The 20747-nt window shown below is 42.3% G+C and overlaps 1 protein-coding gene across 1 annotated transcript in view; it reads right to left on the bottom strand.

Annotated features, from left to right (window-relative positions):
* The window catches only part of kcnj13 (potassium inwardly rectifying channel subfamily J member 13), a 44638-nt gene that overhangs the window by 3589 nt on the left and 20302 nt on the right, over nucleotides 1–20747 (bottom strand). The window lies entirely within an intron of this gene.

Raw genomic sequence — 20747 nt, 5'->3', positions numbered from 1 at the left:
GACTGGTGCTGTATATGTTAACTGGAGACACAGTTCCTGTCTGGAGTGGCAGTCACCATCAGGATGAATTGCCCTTAGTAAGTTACAGAAAAATCAGCAACGTTTTATTTATCATTAACAAGATAATGACATTTTTCTGACTGGAAATTAGAAAACGTTTCTCATCAGAAATCAATCTTATTGGGTTAGGGTCAGGGCAATTCAAGAAACCTAATGTCAGCCTGCTTTCTTAAATCCAAAACCAGTTTGTCCATGTTTCAATCATCTAACTGTTGATATAACGTGGAGCTGGATAATTTAGAGTTAGTCCTCCTGCTGTATTCCATTCATCTTGTTCAGTGCAGCAATGTGGCAGTGAAACAGACCCTAAACATGATGCTAGCAACTTCATACCTGGCAGTTGGTACAGTGTTCTTGGCTTTGAAAACCTCCCCTTTACTTGTTGAAATGTACTTCTTGTTGTTGTGGCCAAGCATCTCAGTCTTTGTCTTCTTGTCTGACCACAAATGTAATCTCCAGAAAGCATTTGGGCAAGAGCATACTATAGTCAGCCATTCTGATTTTTAAACTTGCTTCAATCTAGACAGTTACTCTTACGCTGCTGCATCCTTCAGATTATGATTGTCTTGAGCACTGGTTGTTTGTTAAACATCCTTATAAACTTCCTTCCATCAGGGAGTAACAATTTGGTTCCAATGGTTGAAATTTGGACACATTTAGGTGTTCCAACAGGACAATGATCTCAAACACACAACAGAACTAGTTTTGGAAGGCTTACCTTAAGCTTCTTAAATTGTTTTTCCAAAGCCTATGCAGAATCCTTCCGAAACTTGGTGGGCAATGCTTAAAATGTTTGCCAGTGTCAGGAAATGAAATCTACCAAAAAAGTAATCAAATATCCAACCAGAATGATGCCCAAGTGTTGCTGATGGCTACAAAAAGCCTGTGGTCAAGGTGCCACTTGCAAAGGGCATATAATCAACCATAAGAGTGGGTGGGTGTACATATTTAAGCATAAGCATGTATATTTTGGACCCCTTGCTGATGAGAAAATCTACAAAAGAAAATCTAACTTGTTTTAAAAGAACCACTGAACCTGTATGTTCAAAAGGAATGGCGCAAAGGTATCATCATAGCCTCAAATTAATATAACAATCATGTACATATAGACTAAACTTTTTTACTGAGGCTTTATGGGTTGAACTGGTAATTAGGTATATCGGGCATTTGCCAGGTGGGCCAGTGTTCCGACTTGATCTGTCCTACCCGACAACCCATTCTACCTTGTGGCACTGTGCATGCGCAGCCTGACCGCTGTCATGTCACTAGTAGCTTACCTGAAAGAAAACATATCAAGGCATCCTACCTTTGGAAGCTCCATTTTGTCCAGGTTTACGGTAAGTCATATTTAATTTCTTTTATGACTTTTTTCCTACAGTTGTTGTATTTTATTTTTCTGTTTGTCAGGTTTGCCTGACAGTTGGTTTATTACTCATATTAGTCTATAGTTTTAGCTTGATGTCTGCAATGTCATTATCATACTGTATATTGTGAACCAAAAATGACTCCCATTGTTACAGTGTGCATGATTGTAAACATCAGAATTGGTTGATCCAAGCAAGACACAGATAATAAAATTAAATGTACAGCTTTATCAAATGTCTAAAATGATCAATGTAACCCATAGTTAAACTCTTAAACAAATTACCTTAATTTGTTAGATTTTGTTTTCTAATAAAATGATCACCATTTTAAACTTAATTATTACAGGTTGTTAATTGACCTAAAAATAATCCAAGTCAATACTGGATATTCTGTATGGTCAATTCATCATTTCAGGTGTATGTGATCTGTGTAGTTATTGAGCACATTATGACTGTGACACGTGATACAGACTGTCACACCATGATATGCAAAAACATTTTTGCAAGGGTAATTTGTATTTGTAGATGTCTGTGTTACGTTCATTTAAACTAAAAAAAACGTTTCTTTGGTCTGATACTATTTTATTTGTATGTATTTTATAAAGGTAAAATATTTTGGTCATGGATTTTAGTGTCATGATTGTTGAGGTTGTAGCAGGACCAAAACGCAGACAAGAGCTTGGAAGCCACACCAATATAAGGGTTTAGTGACAAAAACTAAGTAAACTTACAGTGCCACGAGGAGCCATGGAGAACAGGGCAGAGGCGCAGACCCTGAGGCAGAATAATGGAAGAATCCAGCAGTGAGAGAAGAAAACTGGAGAGCTTAAATACTGGAGAAGATTGAAGAGAAAAGCAGGGTTAGTAGGTGAAAGTAATCAGGTGGAAATAAGAAACAGCTGAGACCAACGAAGGGAGAGGGAGCTGAGTGAGGAGAGACGAACAGCAGCAGACAGAGAGCAACACGGAGGAATTCTAACAGAGAATAATAATACATGATGAACTAAGAACCTAATAAACAACAAATGAACTAAAATGACAACACTAAGAGAATATAAAAAAACAGGGAAGAAACAGATACATGACAGAAAACACCTAACACAAGAAGATCGTAACATTCAGTGCATCAGTGTGTACTACTAATGTATTTTATAATTGTAGGGTATTACGATAAGGGGTTTTAAAACATCACGTGTGACATTTGCTATTGATAAAAATTTATTAGTTGTTCCTCATTCCTCTGAAGTGTTTTAAAAACTACACAGAACTGTGAAGCTGCCACCTCAATCCCCTAAGAGTTTTATTAAAGTTATTTTTAACACTTACTCCAACTGTTATGTTTTTTGGCATTTAGACTTGATGGCAGGGTAGCACTGACCAAAAGACAAAGCTTTCTAGATGAACTACATTAGTGGTATTTGATCATTTGATAAGATAGCACAGATTGTCAGAATGCTGACTCAATTTTGGGCCGATACATTTTTTTTTTGTGTTAACTGATCAGCCCATAAACATCTCACTTCTCATGATCATTTTCCGACATTGGGCTGGCCCAATCACATCTCTTAATCCACTCTCCTCACCATCCTGTCTCCTAGTTCCTCTTGGTTTTGTCACATCAGTGTAGGTGAACACTTGGTTTATACTCACAGTTTTATTCATTGAGAGACAATCAAAGGTTAATATTTCAGTCATCACAGCAAAGGGCGGGTACTTTGACAAATCCAAAATAAGAAAACATATTTAAAGTTCTTTTATAATTCTTCGATTGCTACATAATTCCATATGTGTTCATTCATAGCTGTGATGCCTTCAGTGAGAATCTATATACAATGCAGCAAATATGGTAAAATGAGAAAGTGTGTATATATGTGTATATATATATATATATATATATATATATATATATATATATATATATATAAATGAAGTACTCTGCAAAGTTTTAGGCAGGTGTGTTGCCTAAAGCTGCTGTAAATTATGTTTACTTTTATCAATTTACTAAATGCTAAGTGAGCGAACCCAAACATACAGCCAAAGTAATTAAGAACTATCTTCAGCGTACGGAAGAACAAGAATTACTAAGTGATGGTATGGCCCCACAGAGCCCTGATCTCAACATCATGGAGTGTGTCTGGAATTACATGGAGACAGAAGGGTGTGAGAAAGCCTACATCCACAGAAGATCTGTAGTTAGTTCTCCAAGATGTTTGAAACAACCTACCAGCCAAGTTCCTTCAAAACCTGTGTGCAAGTGCACCTGGAAGCATTGATGCTGTTTTGAAGGCAGAGTGGTCACACCAAACATTGATTAGATATCTCTTTTGTTCATTCACTTCATTTTGTTGATTGATGAAAATAAAGGATTAACACTTCCATTTTTGGAAGCATTCTTTGTTTACAACATTTTTTCACACCTGTCTAAAACTTTTGCACAGTACTGTATATATAAAGGGGTTAGACAATGAAACTGAAACACCTGGTTTTAGATCACAATAATTTATTAGTATGGTGTAGGGCCACCTTTTGGGCCCAATACAGCGTCAATTCGTCTTGGGAATGACACATACAAGTCCTGCACAGTGGTGAGAGGCATTTTAAGCCATTCTTCTTGCAGGATAGTGGCCAGGTCACTACGTGATACTGGTGGAGAAAAACGTTTCCTGACTCGCTCCTCCAAAACACCCCAAAGTGGCTCAATAATATTTAGATCTGGTGACTGTGCAGACCATGGGAGATGTTCAACTTCACTTTCATGTTCATCAAATAAATCTTTCACCAGTCTTGCTGTGTGTATTGGTGCATTGTCATCCTGATACACGGCACCGCCTTCAGGATACAATGTTTGAACCATTGGATGCACATGGTCCTCAAGAATGGTTCGGTAGTCCTTGGCAGTGACGCGCCCATCTAGCACAAGTATTGGGCCAAGGGAATGCCATGATATGGCATCCCAAACCATCACTGATCCACCCCCATGTTTCACTATGGGCATGCAACAGTCTGGGTGGTACGCTTCTTTGGGGCTTCTCCACACATAATTCCATATGTGTTCATTCATAGCTGTGATGCCTTCAGTGAGAATCTATATACAATGCAGCAAATATGGTAAAATGAGAAAGTGTGTATATATGTGTATATATATATATATATATATATATATATATATATATATATATATATATATAAATGAAGTACTCTGCAAAGTTTTAGGCAGGTGTGTTGCCTAAAGCTGCTGTAAATTATGTTTACTTTTATCAATTTACTAAATGCTAAGTGAGCGAACCCAAACATACAGCCAAAGTAATTAAGAACTATCTTCAGCGTACGGAAGAACAAGAATTACTAAGTGATGGTATGGCCCCACAGAGCCCTGATCTCAACATCATGGAGTGTGTCTGGAATTACATGGAGACAGAAGGGTGTGAGAAAGCCTACATCCACAGAAGATCTGTAGTTAGTTCTCCAAGATGTTTGAAACAACCTACCAGCCAAGTTCCTTCAAAACCTGTGTGCAAGTGCACCTGGAAGCATTGATGCTGTTTTGAAGGCAGAGTGGTCACACCAAACATTGATTAGATATCTCTTTTGTTCATTCACTTCATTTTGTTGATTGATGAAAATAAAGGATTAACACTTCCATTTTTGGAAGCATTCTTTGTTTACAACATTTTTTCACACCTGTCTAAAACTTTTGCACAGTACTGTATATATAAAGGGGTTAGACAATGAAACTGAAACACCTGGTTTTAGATCACAATAATTTATTAGTATGGTGTAGGGCCACCTTTTGGGCCCAATACAGCGTCAATTCGTCTTGGGAATGACACATACAAGTCCTGCACAGTGGTGAGAGGCATTTTAAGCCATTCTTCTTGCAGGATAGTGGCCAGGTCACTACGTGATACTGGTGGAGAAAAACGTTTCCTGACTCGCTCCTCCAAAACACCCCAAAGTGGCTAAATAATATTTAGATCTGGTGACTGTGCAGGCCATGGGAGATGTTCAACTTCACTTTCATGTTCATCAAATAAATCTTTCACCAGTCTTGCTGTGTGTATTGGTGCATTGTCATCCTGATACACGGCACCGCCTTCAGGATACAATGTTTGAACCATTGGATGCACATGGTCCTCAAGAATGGTTCGGTAGTCCTTGGCAGTGACGCGCCCATCTAGCACAAGTATTGGGCCAAGGGAATGCCATGATATGGCATCCCAAACCATCACTGATCCACCCCCATGCTTCACTATGGGCATGCAACAGTCTGGGTGGTACGCTTCTTTGGGGCTTCTCCACACCGTAACTCTCCCGGATGTGGGGAAAACAGTAAAGGTGGACTCATCAGAGAACAATACATGTTTCACATTGTCCACAGCCCAAGATTTGCGCTCCTTTCACCATTAAAACCGACGTTTGGCATTGGCATGAGTGACCAAAGGTTTGGCTATAGCAGCCCTGCCGTGTATATTGACCCTGTGGAGGTCCTGACGGACAGTTCTGGTGGAAACAAGAGAGTTGAGGTGCACATTTAATTCTGCCGTGATTTGGGCAGCCGTGGTTTTATGTTTTTTGGATACAATCCGGGTTAGCACCCGAACATCCCTTTCAGACAGCTTCCTCTTGCGTCCACAGTTAATCCTGTTGGATGTGGTTCGTCCTTCTTGGCGGTATGCTGACATTACCCTGGATACCGTGGCTCTTGATACAACACAAAGACTTGCTGTCTTGGTCACAGATGCGCCAGCAATACGTGCACCAACAATTTGTCCTCTTTTGAACTGTGGTAAGTCACCCATAATGTTGTGTGCATTTCAATATTTTGAGCAAAACTGTGCTCTTACCCTGCTAATTGAACCTTCACACTCTGCTCTTACTGGTGCAATGTGCAATCAATGAAGACTGGCTACCAGGCTGGTCCAATTTAGCCATGAAACCTCCCACACTAAAATGACGGGTGTTTTAGTTTCATTGTCCAACCCCTGTATATTTATATCAGTGGTGCTCTAAGACTGCAAGGGAAGCTCAGCTTCTCCTAAAATGTCAAAAAAAAAAGTGATCAAATATATACTGTTGTGTGTACATGTCATTGACAAAATATGCGCTACAACGCGTGTCACGGTTCTGTCACAGTTTACTAGGAATTGGACCCCAAAATGCAGACAAGCAGGCAGCGTGATGGTAAGTGAAAAAAAAGAGGTTTAATTACGAAAACTCACTCACAGCAGGAGGCAGGAACAAAACAAACGGGCAGGCAAGACAGGCATGGCATGATCAAAAACAACAAGACTTGGTTTGAAAACAAGACATGAGCATGAGAGTGAAAGATGTTTCCACGAAGACTAACAGAACAGGTGTGAATATATGGTGTGAAAACCAGGTGGAGCAAGGAGACAGATTAACTTGAAGCAGGTGAACTGAATAAACTTAATTAACAGAACAAAACGTGACTGGAGCAAAACAGACTCTTGAACACAAACTAGAAAAACATGAAGCAAAAGCATAAGCAGATCCGAAAACCAAACTTGACAAAACATGAACAAGACGACAAAACAAAAGCATGACCAGGAAAATAAACAGAAACATGATTCAAAACTTGAACAGTGAAAAACATAAGGAAAAACCCCGAAACCAAAAACCAAACAACCCTACATCATGACAGAACCCCCCCTTTAAGGGCGGATACCAGACGCTCACAACAGTCCAAACAAAAAGAAAACAACCTGACCAGGGTGGGCAGTGGGTGTCTCGGTAGGAGGGCCAGAAACAAAAACAACCCGACCAGGGCGGGCGGTGGGAGCCTTGGTAGGAGGGCCAAAAACACAAACAGAGTTCAGGCGGGCGACCAGGAGGTCGTCCCGAGCAGGCACAGAGTTCAGGCAGGTGACCAGGCCTGTCCCAAAGGCGTGGAGGTCGACTGAGCAGAGTAGAGGACTTCCCAGACACTCTGTGGAACTCCAGAGGCGTGGAGCCTGGCGAACCCTCAGAGGCTGAAGCAGAGCCTGGTGAATCCTCAGCTTTGGGTTCAAAAGCCAGAACGAGACCCTCAGTGACGTGAGCAGGAGCTGAGGCGTCGACCGGACCATCAGTGACGTGAGCAGGAGCTGAGGCGTCGACCGGACCCTCAGTGACGTGAGCAGGAGCTGAGGCGTCGGCCGGACCCTCAGTGACGTGAGCAGAGGCTGAGGCGTCGGCCGGACCCTCAGTGGCGTGATCAGGGGCTGAGGCGTCGGCCGGACCCTCAGTGGCGTGAGCAGAGGCGTCGCCAGGGCCCCCGATGACTTGAGCCGGGGCGTCCCTCTTACGACGTCTTCTGCGCCGTGTGGAGGGGGTTGAGGCTGACTTAGAGTCAGGCTGTGGTGTGTCTGGCCTGGAGTCAGGCTGAGGCTGTGGTGTGTCAGGCTGTGGTGTGTCAGGCTGTGGACCTGACGTGGGCTGCTCTGCAGCAGCAGCAACAGCAGCTCCCTGGAGTCCTGGCATGGGCTGCTCTGCAGCAGCAGCAACAGCAGCTCCCTGGAGTCCTGGCGTGGGCTGCTCTACAGCAGCTCCCTGGAGACTTGACGTGGGCTGCTCTGCAGCAGCTCCCTGGAGACTTGACGTGGGCTGCTCTGCAGCAGCTCCCTGGAGACTTGACGTGGACTGCTCTGCAGCAGCTTCCTGGAGACTTGACGTGGGTGATGGAGGATGGCAGTAAAACAGCCTTACTGCCGCTTCATACTCCATCTCGATCTGCCTTATCCTCTCCATCAGCTCAGGAGAGGAATACAGGAGACCGGTCGTCCTGAGCATCTTTATTTGGCTTGCAGTGAACCTCAAGCGCTGCTCCAGCTCGTCAGGTGTTGCCTCAGAACTCCGGGCTGGAGCGAGCGCAGACGGCATGGGCGGAGGTGCAGCGAGCCTGGGAGACAGTGCTGTGGCAGGCGAAGATGCGGGCTTACTTGCTGCAGCCCTCATGTAGGCTGGCTGAGAAACCACCTCCTCGCCAGCCGACTGGCTAGGAACCCCTGCACGTCGGCGTTTCTTGCGGAGGGAGGAGGACGTGGGCCTCACTGCCGGACCAGAGTGCACAACCAGGGGAGGAGGCGGAGAACGGCGACGAAGGGGACCTGTCCCCGGAACTGGAATTGCCAACCTGGATCCTTCATAAGCCGACTGCGGCACTGACAGCCCCGCAGAACGGCGCAACGACTTCTCCACCTCCCGAGACAGGAGGGCAAAGAGGCCAATGGAGCCTGCCTGATGCTCATCCGCGAGGTCCGTGTTTGGCGGAAACATACTGTCATGGTTCTGTCACGGTTTACTAGGAATTGGACCCCAGAATGCAGACGAGCAGGCAGCGTGATGGTAAGTGAAAAAAAAGAGGTTTAATTACAAAAACTCACTCACAGCAGGAGGCAGGGACAAAACAAACGGGCAGGCAAGACAGGCATGGCATGATAAAAAAAAACAAGACTTGGTATGAAAACAAGACATGAGCATGAGAGTGAAAGATGTTTCCGCGAAGACTAACAGAACAGGTGTGAATATATGGTGTGAAAACCAGGTGGAGTAAGGAGACAGATTAACTTGAAGCAGGTGAACTGAATAAACTTAATTAACAGAACAAAACATGACTGGAGCAAAACAGACTCTTGAACACAAACTAGAAAAACATGAAGCAAAAGCATAAGCAGATCCGAAAACCAAACTTGACAAAACATGAACAAGACGACAAAACAAAAGCATGACCAGGAAAATAAACAGAAACATGATTCAAAACTTGAACAGTGAAAAACATAAGGAAAAACTCCGAAACCAAAAACCAAACAACCCTACATCATGACAGAACCCCCCCCCCCCTGAGCTTTGTCCATTGGACACTCAGCATCTCTGGGGGTCTATGGGGCAGTGGGCTGGCCTAGGCTGGCCCGGACACTCAGCTTCTGCATGATGATTGGATAATCTGTCTGAGCCTGAATGCCTTTTTGATTGACAGCGAAATGAGCGAATCAGCGATCTTGAAATTGAGCTTCCCCCCTTGAAAGACCAGAATCCGCCACTGATTTATATATATATATGTAGCTATACATGTATAGATATAGCTATATACAGGGGTTGAACAATGAAACTGAAACACCTGGTTTTAGACCACAATAATTTATTAGTATGGTGTAGGGCCTCCTTTTGCAGCCAATACAGCATCAATTCGTCTTGGGAATGACTTATACAAGTCTTGCACAGTGGTCAGAGGGATTTTAAGCCATTATTCTTGCAGGATAGTGGCCAGGTCACTACGTGATACTAGTGGAGGAAAACGTTTCCTGACTCGCTCCTCCAAAACACCCCAAAGTGGCTCAATAATATTTATATCTGGTGACTGTGAAGGCCATGGGAGATGTTCAACTTCACTTTCATGTTCATCAAACCAATCTTTCACCAGTCTTGCTGTGTGTATTGGTGCATTGTCATCCTGATACATGGCACCGCCTTCAGGATACAATGTTTGACCCATTGGCTGCACATGGTCCTGCCATGATATGGCAGCCCAAACCATCACCGATCCACCCCCTTGCTTCACTCTGGGCATGCAACAGTCTGGGTGGTACGCTTCTTTGGGGCTTCTCCACACTGTAACTCTCCTGAATGTGGGGAAAACAGTAAAGGTGGACTCATCAGAGAACAATACATGTTTCACATTGTCCACAGCCCAAGATTTGTGCTCCTTGCACCATTGAAACCGACATTTGGCATTGGCATGAGTGACCAAAGGTTTGGCTATAGCAGCCCAGCCGTGTATATTGACCCTGTGGAGCTCCCGACGGACAGTTCTGGTGGAAACAGGAGAGTTGAGGTGCACATTTAATTTCTGCCGTGATTTGGGCAGCCGTGGTTTTATGTTTTTTGGATACAATCCGGGTTAGCACCCGAACATCCCTTTCAGACAGCTTCCTCTTGCGTCCACAGTTAATCCTGTTGGATGTGGTTCGTCCTTCTTGGCGGTATGCTGACATTACCCTGGATACCGTGGCTCTTGATACATCACAAAGACTTGCTGTCTTGGTCACAGATGCGCCAGCAAGACGTGCACCAACAATTTGTCCTCTTTTGAACTGTGGTAAGTCACCCATAATGTTGTGTGCATTTCAATATTTTGAGCAAAACTGTGCTCTTACCCTGCTAATTGAACCTTCCCACTCTGCTCTTACTGGTGCAATGTGCAATCAATGAAGACTGGCTACCAGGCTGGTCCAATTTAGCCATGAAACCTCCCACACTAAAATGACAGGTGTTTCAGTTTCATTGCCCAACCCCTGTACATGTAGACATATAGACTTATTTATGGGTTTATGTATGTGTGTGCATATATATATATATCTATATAGATATGTATATACAGTACAGACCAAACGTTTGGACACACCTTCTCATTCAAAGAGTTTTCTTTATTTACATGACTGAATATTGTAGCTTCACACTGAAAGCATAAAAATTACTGAAAAAATCATTGCTACTCATTTTAACCTGTTTTTGCAGTGATAGCAGCTTGGTTTGGAAAACTGGCAAACTGCAAAATTCTTCAAACTGAGATTGTTCTGACATATTGATGATGTATTCTGGATGCTAGATACTCGCTCCTTAAACTTCCCCGCATTGTACAGGACTAAGAACCAGCTATTTCTTTCAATGGGGTTGAGATGAGTTAATCTTTGGATGATTTGTCAGTGACTGTGTGGTGAGAGGATCCAAATGCAGGGTGAAAGGCTGATCGGAAGCATCAGTGAAGCAAATAAAAATATGAAATGATGAAAACTGAGACATACAAAACTAAGCCCAAAGTCCAAAATTTAAAACATGAAGCAATCAGCAAGAAACAGACAAAAACCAACAGAGAACCATGGAGGGGTAAAAACACCATCATTTTCTAGCAGATTTCAGATTACTGAGACTGGAACCAGGTGGAACTGTTAAAGGGAAAGAAAGAGTAAAGAAAGCTGACAGAGAAACCAGTGGCTGGGTGACACCTAAAGACAACTGAGGGAATCAGTTGAGGGGAGCAGTTGCTGGGCAGAAATACACACACCGGAGGCCCAGAAATGTGACCACTAAAAAATAACTAAGCAGAACACAAGAAGGACAGCAAAAAGGTGATTATGACACTCACAAAAGTAACAGGAAAACAGGAGGTAATTGAAACACAATGTACTAAAGATAAGACACTCCCAAACTATACCAGGAGCCAAGGTCTACAAAGAGACATGGAAAATAAAGAGTACAGGGCTTTAACTTAAACATGAAAAACTTTATAACAGAATAATCATAATGTCCATAACACCATGACAGCACCCACCTCTAAGGAGAAAATTCCAGACATCCTCAAAACTGCAACCAAGGATGGAATTGTTGGGGAAATCTCAGAAGGAGGTTCCAGGACAAATTAGTTTAGGTGGATGGCTGACAAAACACAGCATCGTGGAGGTGGGCTCGACAAAGATGAAGCTGACCGTTTCATATAAAAATCAGTTCAACCTAAGTTTGAATTAAATACAGTACAGACCAAAAGTTTGGACACACCTTCTCATTCAAAGAGTTTTTGTTATTTTCATGACTATGAATATTGTAGCTTCACACTGAAGGCATCAAAACTATGAATTAACGCATGTGGAATTATATACTGAACAAAAAGTGTGAAGCAACTGATATGTAGAGTCCAACCGTTCACCTCTTCTGCGCTGCACAAAGACATGGTGGTTGGAACCAAATATCTCAAACTTGGACTCATCAGACCAAAGCACAGATTTCCACTGGTCTAATGTCCATTCTTTGTGTTCTTTAGCCCAAACAAGTCTCTTCTACTTGTTGCCTGTCCTCAGCAGTGGTTTCCTAGCAGCCATTTTACCATGAAGGCCTTATTCACACAGTCTCTTCTTAACAGTTGTTCTAGAGATGTGTCTGCTGCTAGAACTCTGTGTGGCATTGATCTGTTCTCTAATCTGAGCTGCTGTTAACCAGCGATTTCTAAGGCTGGTGACTCGGATTAACTTATCGTCCGCAGCAGAGGTGACTCTTGGTCTTTCTTTCCTGGGGCGGTCCTCATGTGTGCCGGTTTCTTTGTAGCGCTTGATGGTTTTTGCGACTGCACTTGGGGACACTTTCAAAGTTTTCCCAATTGTTCGGACTGACTGACCTTCATTTCTTAAAGTAATGATGGCCACTCGTTTTTCTTTACTTAGCTGTTTTTTTCTTGGCATAATACAAATTCTAACAGTCTATTCAGTAGGACCATCAGCTGTGTACTGTATTCACCTCTTGCACAACACAACTGATGGTCCCAACCCCATTTATAAGGCTTGAAATCCCACTTATTAAACCTGACAGGGCACACCTGTGAAGTGAAAACCATTGCAGGTGACTACCTCTTGAAGCACATCAACAAAATGCCAAGAGTGTGCTGAGCAGTAATCAAAGCAAAAGGTGGCTACTTTGAAGAACCTAGAATATAAGACATATTTTCAGTTGTTTCACACTTTTTTGTTCAGTATATAATTCCACATGTGTTAATTAATAGTTTTAATTCCTTCAGTGTCAAGCTACAATATTCATAGTCATGAAAATAAAGAAAACCCTTTGAATGAGAAGGTGTGTCCAAACCTTTGGTCTGTACTGTATATATACAGGTCCTTCTCAAAATATTAGCATATTGTGATAAAGTTCATTATTTTCCATAATGTCATGATGAAAATTTAACATTCATATATTTTAGATTCATTGCACTCTAACTGAAATATTTCAGGTCTTTTATTGTCTTAATACGGATGATTTTGGCATACAGCTCACGAAAACCCAAAATTCCTATCTCACAAAATTAGCATATCATTAAAAGGGTCTCTAAACGAGCTATGAACCTAATCATCTGAATCAACGAGTTAACTCTAAACACCTGCAAAAGATTCCTGAGGCCTTTAAAACTCCCAGCCTGGTTCATCACTCAAAACCCCAATCATGGGTAAGACTGCCGACCTGACTGCTGTCTAGAAGGCCACTATTGACACCCTCAAGCAAGAGGGTAAGACACAGAAAGAAATTTCTGAACGAATAGGCTGTTCCCAGAGTGCTGTATCAAGGCACCTCAGTGGGAAGTCTGTGGGAAGGAAAAAGTGTGGCAGAAAATGCTGCACAACGAGAAGAGGTAACCGGACCCTGAGGAAGATTGTGGAGAAGGGCCGATTCCAGACCTTGGGGGACCTGCGGAAGCAGTGGACTGAGTCTGGAGTAGCAACATCCAGAGCCACCGTGCACAGGCGTGTGCAGGAAATGGGCTACAGGTGCCGCATTCCCCAGGTCAAGCCACTTTTGAACCAGAAACAGCGGCAGAAGTGCCTGACCCGGGCTACAGAGAAGCAGCACTGGACTGTTGCTCAGTGGTCCAAAGTACTTTTTTCGGATGAAAGCAAATTCTGCATGTCATTCGGAAATCAAGGTGCCAGAGTCTGGAGGAAGACTGTGGAGAAGGAAATGCCAAAATGCCAGAAGTCCAGTGTCAAGTACCCACAGTCAGTGATGGTCTGGGGTGCCGTGTCAGCTGCTGGTGTTGGTCCACTGTGTTTTATCAAGGGCAGGGTCAATGCAGCTAGCTATCAGGAGATTTTGGAGCACTTCATACTTCCATCTGCTGAAAAGCTTTATGGAGATGAAGATTTCATTTTTCAGCACGACCTGGCACCTGCTCACAGTGCCAAAACCACTGGTAAATGGTTTACTGACCATAGTATCACTGTGCTCAATTGGCCTGCCAACTCTCCTGACCTGAACCCCATAGTGAATCTGTGGGATATTGTGAAGAGAACGTTGAGAGACTCAAGACCCTGGATGACTCTGGATGACTCTGGATGAGCTAAAGGCCGCTATCGAAGCATCCTGGGCCTCCATAAGACCTCAGCAGTGCCACAGGCTGATTGCCTCCATGCCACGCCGCATTGAAGCAGTCATTTCTGCCAAAGGATTCCCGACCAAATATTGAGTGCATAACTGTACATGATTATTTGCATGTTGACGTTTTTTGTATTAAAAACACTTTTCTTTTTTTGGTCGGATGAAATATGCTAATTTTGTGATTTTGTGAATTTTGGGTTTTCAGGAGCTGTATGCCACAATCATCCGTATTAACACAACAGAAGACCTGCAATATTTCAGTTAGTGTGCAATGAATCTAAAATATATGAATATTAAATTTTCATAATTACATTATGGAAAATAATGAACTTTATCACAATATGCTAATATTTTGAGAAGGACCTGTATATATATATATATATATATATATATATATATACAAGTGCTTAATGATGATTAGGTTCATAGCTCGTTTAGAGACCCTTTTAATGATATGCTAATTATGTGAGATAGGAATTTTGGGTTTTCATTAGCTGTATGCCAAAATCATCCGTATTAAGACAATAAAGGACCTGAAATATTTCAGTTAGTGTGCAATGAATCCAAAATATATGAATGTTAAATTTTCATCATGACATTATGGAAAATGATGAACTTTATCACAGTATGCTAATATTTTGAGAAGCACCTGTATATATATGTATGCACATATACATATACATACACCAAATGTGAAACTTTCAACCAGTAGTGTGTGTGCATATATATATATATATATATATATATATATATATAAATATATATATATATATATATATATATATACACAGGGGTTGGACAATGAAACTGGTCCAATTTAGCCATGAAACCTCCCACACTAAAATGACAGGTGTTTCAGCCAGGTAGCCAGTCTTCATTGATTGCACATTGCACCAGTAAGAACAGAGTGGGAAGGTTCAATTAGCAGGGTAAGAGTACAGTTTTGCTCAAAATATTGAAATGCACACAACATTATGGGTGACATACCAGAGTTCCAAAGAGGACAAATTGTTGGTGCACGTCTTGCTGGCGCATCTGTGACCAAGACAGCAAGTCTTTGTGATGTATCAAGAGCCACGGTATCCAGGGTAATGTCAGCATACCGCCAAGAAGGACGAACCACATCCAACAGGATTAACTGTGGACGCAAGAGGAAGCTGTCTGAAAGGGATGTTCGGGTGCTAACCCGGATTGTATCCAAAAAACATAAAACCACGGCTGCCCAAATCACGGCAGAATTAAATGTGCACCTCAACTCTCCTGTTTCCACCAGAACTGTCCGTCGGGAGCTCCACAGGGTCAATATACACGGCTGAGCTGCTATAGCCAAACCTTTGGTCACTCATGCCAATGCCAAATGTCGGTTTCAATGGTGCAAGGAGCACAAATCTTGGGCTGTGGACAATGTGAAACATGTATTGTTCTCTGATGAGTCCAACTTTACTGTTTTCCCCACATTCAGGAGAGTTACAGTGTGGAGAAGCCCCAAAGAAGCGTACCACCCAGACTGTTGCATGCCCATAGTGAAGCATGGGGGTGGATCAGTGATGGTTTGGGATGCCATATCATGGCATTCCCTTGGCCCAATACTTGTGCTAGATGGGCGCGTCACTGCCAAGGACTACCGAACCATTCTTGAGGACCATGTGCATCCAATGGTTCAAACATTGTATCCTGAAGGCGGTGCCGTGTATCAGGATGACAATGCACCAATACACACAGCAAGACTGGTGAAAGATTTATTTGATGAACATGAAAGTGAAGTTGAACATCTCCCATGGCCTGCACAGTCACCAGATATAAATATTATTGAGCCACTTTGGGATGTTTTGAAGGAGTGCGTCAGGAAACGTTTTCCTCCACTAGTATCACGTAGTGACCTGGCCACTATCCTACTAATACATTTTTTTGGTCTAAAACCAGGTGTTTCAGTTTCGTTGTCCAACGTATGTAATTTGAAATCAGTTGAAATGCAATTGTTCTTTGAAGATATCAGAAGTTTGTTGAAAACATTGATCAAACTTTATAAAGACCAAGGAACACAGCACGATTAGGTTCTAAAATAATATCCCAAGCTTTAAACGCCTCACAGAGCATTTTCAAACCCTAATCTGAACATGGAAAGAGGACTGACCAACTGCAGACCTACCAAGACATGGAAGGCCACCTAAACCAAGGAGAAGCAGCTAAGAGACCAATGGTAACTCTGGAGGAACTGGAGAGATCCACAGTTCAGGTGGGAGAATTTGTTCACAGGACAACTACTGGTTGAGATTTCCTTAAATCTGCTTTTCCCCAAGGAGAAAAGGATTAGAAATCCTGTTTGCCATGTAGGGGGCACTGCTAACCAGTGGAAGATGAAGCACTTTCCAGACCGAACCAAAACAGAATTTTTAGGCTCTCATGTAAAACACTATGTGTAGCAGAAAACTAACTGAACACCATCCTGAACACATCATCACCATTGTGAAAGATGGTGGTGTAGAATATAAAATATCTATGTATGTAATATGACTTATCTATGTGTGTAACTGCAATGTGTGAAGCATAGAAAGGGCTGAGGGAGTGAGGAGCATAGAGAGTGCAAGGTCATAAATTAGAAGAGGACAAGGAAGGCCAGAGACAGGGGAGGATGAGTTGCATGTTACAATCGGAAGTATTCCTTATTTGGACTGTTATGTTATGTTATGTTATGTTATGTTATGTTATGTTATGTTATGTTATGTTATGTTATGTTATGTTATGTTATACATGTGTGCCATGATATATGTATATGTTGAACACACCCTTGAGACTGAATAAAACTAGCTGGAAGCAAGAGTTGATCAGAGTTGGGCTCGCAGATACTTGGCTGGAGTCTTCATCTCTCACTCTGCAGAGGCGAACATAAAGTAGATTGTACTTGTGTTTATTTTACTCTTTGAAACCTGTACCCAAATCAACGGACCCGGGGAAGCAGAGACGGCTTCAACAATTGGTGGCTCGTCCGGGATTTGGAACAACAGACGAAATAAATTCGGACCACTGACGAGGACCAACAGGCATCAGACACGGCTAGCCAAAAACTACAGAACAGGTAAGCAGAACCTGTTTACTCAAAACTCTGCTTTTGGATTTTCGATAGGCTAAATTAATATTGTGTCTGATGTCTAAGTAAGTCTGAGTCAGTCAAAACTTAAGAAAAAGGGTGTTATAAATGTTGACTAGGATTTAAACTGGTGAATAAGATGTTTTAATAGAATTACAAGACTTAGTGGTGGTATTGTGTGGAAAAATATAGTAGTTTCTCGAACGTGGCAGTTCAGAGTACTCCTCGACGGAGGTCTACTGTTAGCTGGGTCAAGGGGCCCGAGGAAGTGAGAAACCTCAAATTCTACAGAAAAGTTATCGTGTGGAAAATATAGTAGTTTCTCGAACGTGGCGGTTCAGAGTACTCCTCGACGGAGGTTTACTATTTGCTAGGTTTGAGGCCTAAGGAATTGAGAAACCTTAAATTCTATAGAAAAGTAAATACACTGAGATCAGGCAAAACACTTGGGTGTGAATGCCGTGTTTTACGTGAGTTCTGCCTTAGTAAAACCGGATTACAGACGTAATAAAAGCACAAACACATAGTTTGATAATAAGTCCTGTGAAGTGATAAACTGTGAGTTGGAGGAAATAATCCAACGAGATCAGGTTTGTGATAAAATAAATGAACTGTGAGCTGAATACAGGAATTCAGCAAGACCAGGCTTTTGGTAAAAAAAACTCGTGAACTGTGCGCAGGGGAAGTGGTCTGTGTTGCAGACTTGTTGGGAGTGAGTGGGGGTTTGTGTATGACTGGAGAACAGCTGTGGAGAGCAGCTGCCTCTCATTGCGGGTGTCTGAGTGCAGTTTTCTATCTGGAAACCTTACGGTGGCAACAGAAGGATAGACTGCTGATTGCTGTTTTTGATGAGTAACGAAATATTGCTCTGTGAAGATTTAGATTATAAACACATAAACTTAGAAGGAACAATATAAGCGGTGGAAATAACACGTAAGATATAAGAAAGTTCTGTGAGTTTGACATTTTGTTTAAGAGCTGTGCACAGCAGTTATTATAACTGTAAGACCGGTCATGAGCGGTTAAGTTGGGTACCAATAAACCAACAACAGACTTTGTTAGGGTTAAAAAGAATGAGCTGTTAAGTTGGATAAATAACCAACAAACAGACTTTGTTAGGGTTAAAAATTCATGAGCTGTGTGTTGGACAAATAACCAACAAACAGACTTGTTAGGAGTAAAAGAATGAGCTGTTAAGTTGGAGAAATAACCAACAACAGACTTGTTAGGGTTAGAAAAGTGCATAAGCTGGACACACAACACTCCGGCAAACATTAGACAAGATTTATAGTTTAAGTCCATGAGCTGTGAGACACACACACACACAGGCCACTAAAAACAGGCTTCTGGGGGTTGACTGTGTTCTGGTGTCTTGAAAGTTGGTCAGAATTGAATGAGTGAGTGACTGAGATAACGCATTACAACTATATCTTTAAAAAAAAAAGGATAGTCTTGGTTATAAGATGGAAAGTGAATTTAATAGAGAAATGGATATCAGTGCAAAAGAGCAGAATGTTGTATGGAAGATGATAGAAACTCAACTGTTAATAATGAAAACTGCTATTAAGAAAACATTTGAATACAAAGAGGAACAGAAGTTGGTTAAACGGATGGATTGTAAAATAAATGAAGAATTGTCAAAAGATGGGAAAAGCAAGACAGATAAAGAGAGTCTAGGCAAGTGGTTTAGTTTGAAGGAAAAAAATGAAAGGAAAGAAAGAGATTTGGCTGAAAAAATGTGTAAAGACAGCAGTTGGTTGAGCAGAGGAAAATGGAAGGACCTGGCAAATAAAGCAGAAAAAGATGAAAAGTTTTGGTTACAAATGAGATTTTTGTGGCAGAGTAGTGATCATGCGATGACTGAGAACAGAGACTGGAAGAGTAAACAGATTAAAGATAGCAGTACAGTTGAAATGCCACCATCATATGACCTTCTAGCAAATCAGCCCATTTTATCACACCACAAGGCCCCCACCTCTCCTCTTACTGGTTTATATCCTACAATGAAAGTAACTGGGGGAGAAGTCCGAGTGTGTGATTTACGGCCAGGAACTGCTCAGGCTCCTCCTGAACCCCCATGCTCGGCCCCTACTTCTCTTCTCTCCTCACATTCCACTGATGGGTCTGTATTGTCAATTGGAGGATCATTCATATCACAGGCCCCACAAACTGATCCATTTGCTGACCGGGTATTACGGGACAAACTGCGGCCAGTTTCTGGCCCAATAAAGTGTTCCACCCCATATATTTCCCATTCACCTACTGATATGGAATTGGTCACACCTCTGAAACCAGATGTAACTAAGGGCTCAGTTAATATGTCAGTGTCAGGGAGATGGATAAAAGACGAACCACCGACTGCAGTAACTTATCATATGCTGGTACCACCTATTACAGTACAGAATCAGACACCAATTGAAAATGAGGAAGCTATGTTATCTGCCTCAACCCCAATGCCACTAGTACCTGAGGCTATGCCTCCCCCTGCTGGACATGGCTATAACATGAGACCCCGAATTCAGTCCAAATCTTCTTATATGGGTCCACTGTTCCAACAACAATTTGGAGCAAATAGATACAAACCTTTTGCACTGGGAGATCTTACCACTTTGTGTGACAAATTGCCTCCCATCTCAGAAGGAGCGTCTATATAGTTACAGACTCTAGACTCCCTGACAGCAGGTAACACGTTAGCTCTAGGTGACTATCGGGCCATTGCTGGACGATGCATGAAGCCACACAGCTGTAGGGACATAGAGCTTGCTGCAGGTACAACAACAGTACCAGATGAGGTCCTACTTACTGAATATTCCACTCAAATAGGCACAGCTCTTAGACAAATGTATCCAGTATCCAGAGGACGTACCATTCCAAAATTTGAGTGGAACGCAAACACAAATCCTAGAGAATATTTAGATCAGTGCAAATCCGTGTGGCAAACACAGACAGGAACTAATCCAGACGGAGCTGGTCCCCAAAAGGACTGGTTCCGGGATGCTGTCCTACGAGGGTTACCGCTGCAGGTTAAAACTAACATTGAGGATAATCCAGATCTGCCTGGATCGGAAATTGCAGTATGGGATCGCCACCTGATACATCATTTATCTAAACTCAAAGAGGCAAAACAAGATGAGGAGAGTGAATTAAAAACACTACAAACTCAGCTCCTGAAAATGCAATTAGCAGAAGCTAAACTGAAGGTCGGGTAATAAAAGATGGAGGGTAGATCATCTAAAATTATGTATGAAGGTGCAGTGTCTCAGTCCCCTCAGGCTCCTCCATTTCCTGGAAATCAAGAAACTGCAGGACAGTGGCATCAGGCCTCG

This window comes from Girardinichthys multiradiatus, chromosome 18 (assembly GCF_021462225.1).
Source record: "Girardinichthys multiradiatus isolate DD_20200921_A chromosome 18, DD_fGirMul_XY1, whole genome shotgun sequence".
NCBI lineage: Eukaryota > Metazoa > Chordata > Actinopteri > Cyprinodontiformes > Goodeidae > Girardinichthys > Girardinichthys multiradiatus.
This window is presented reverse-complemented; position numbering and strand designations above follow the sequence as displayed.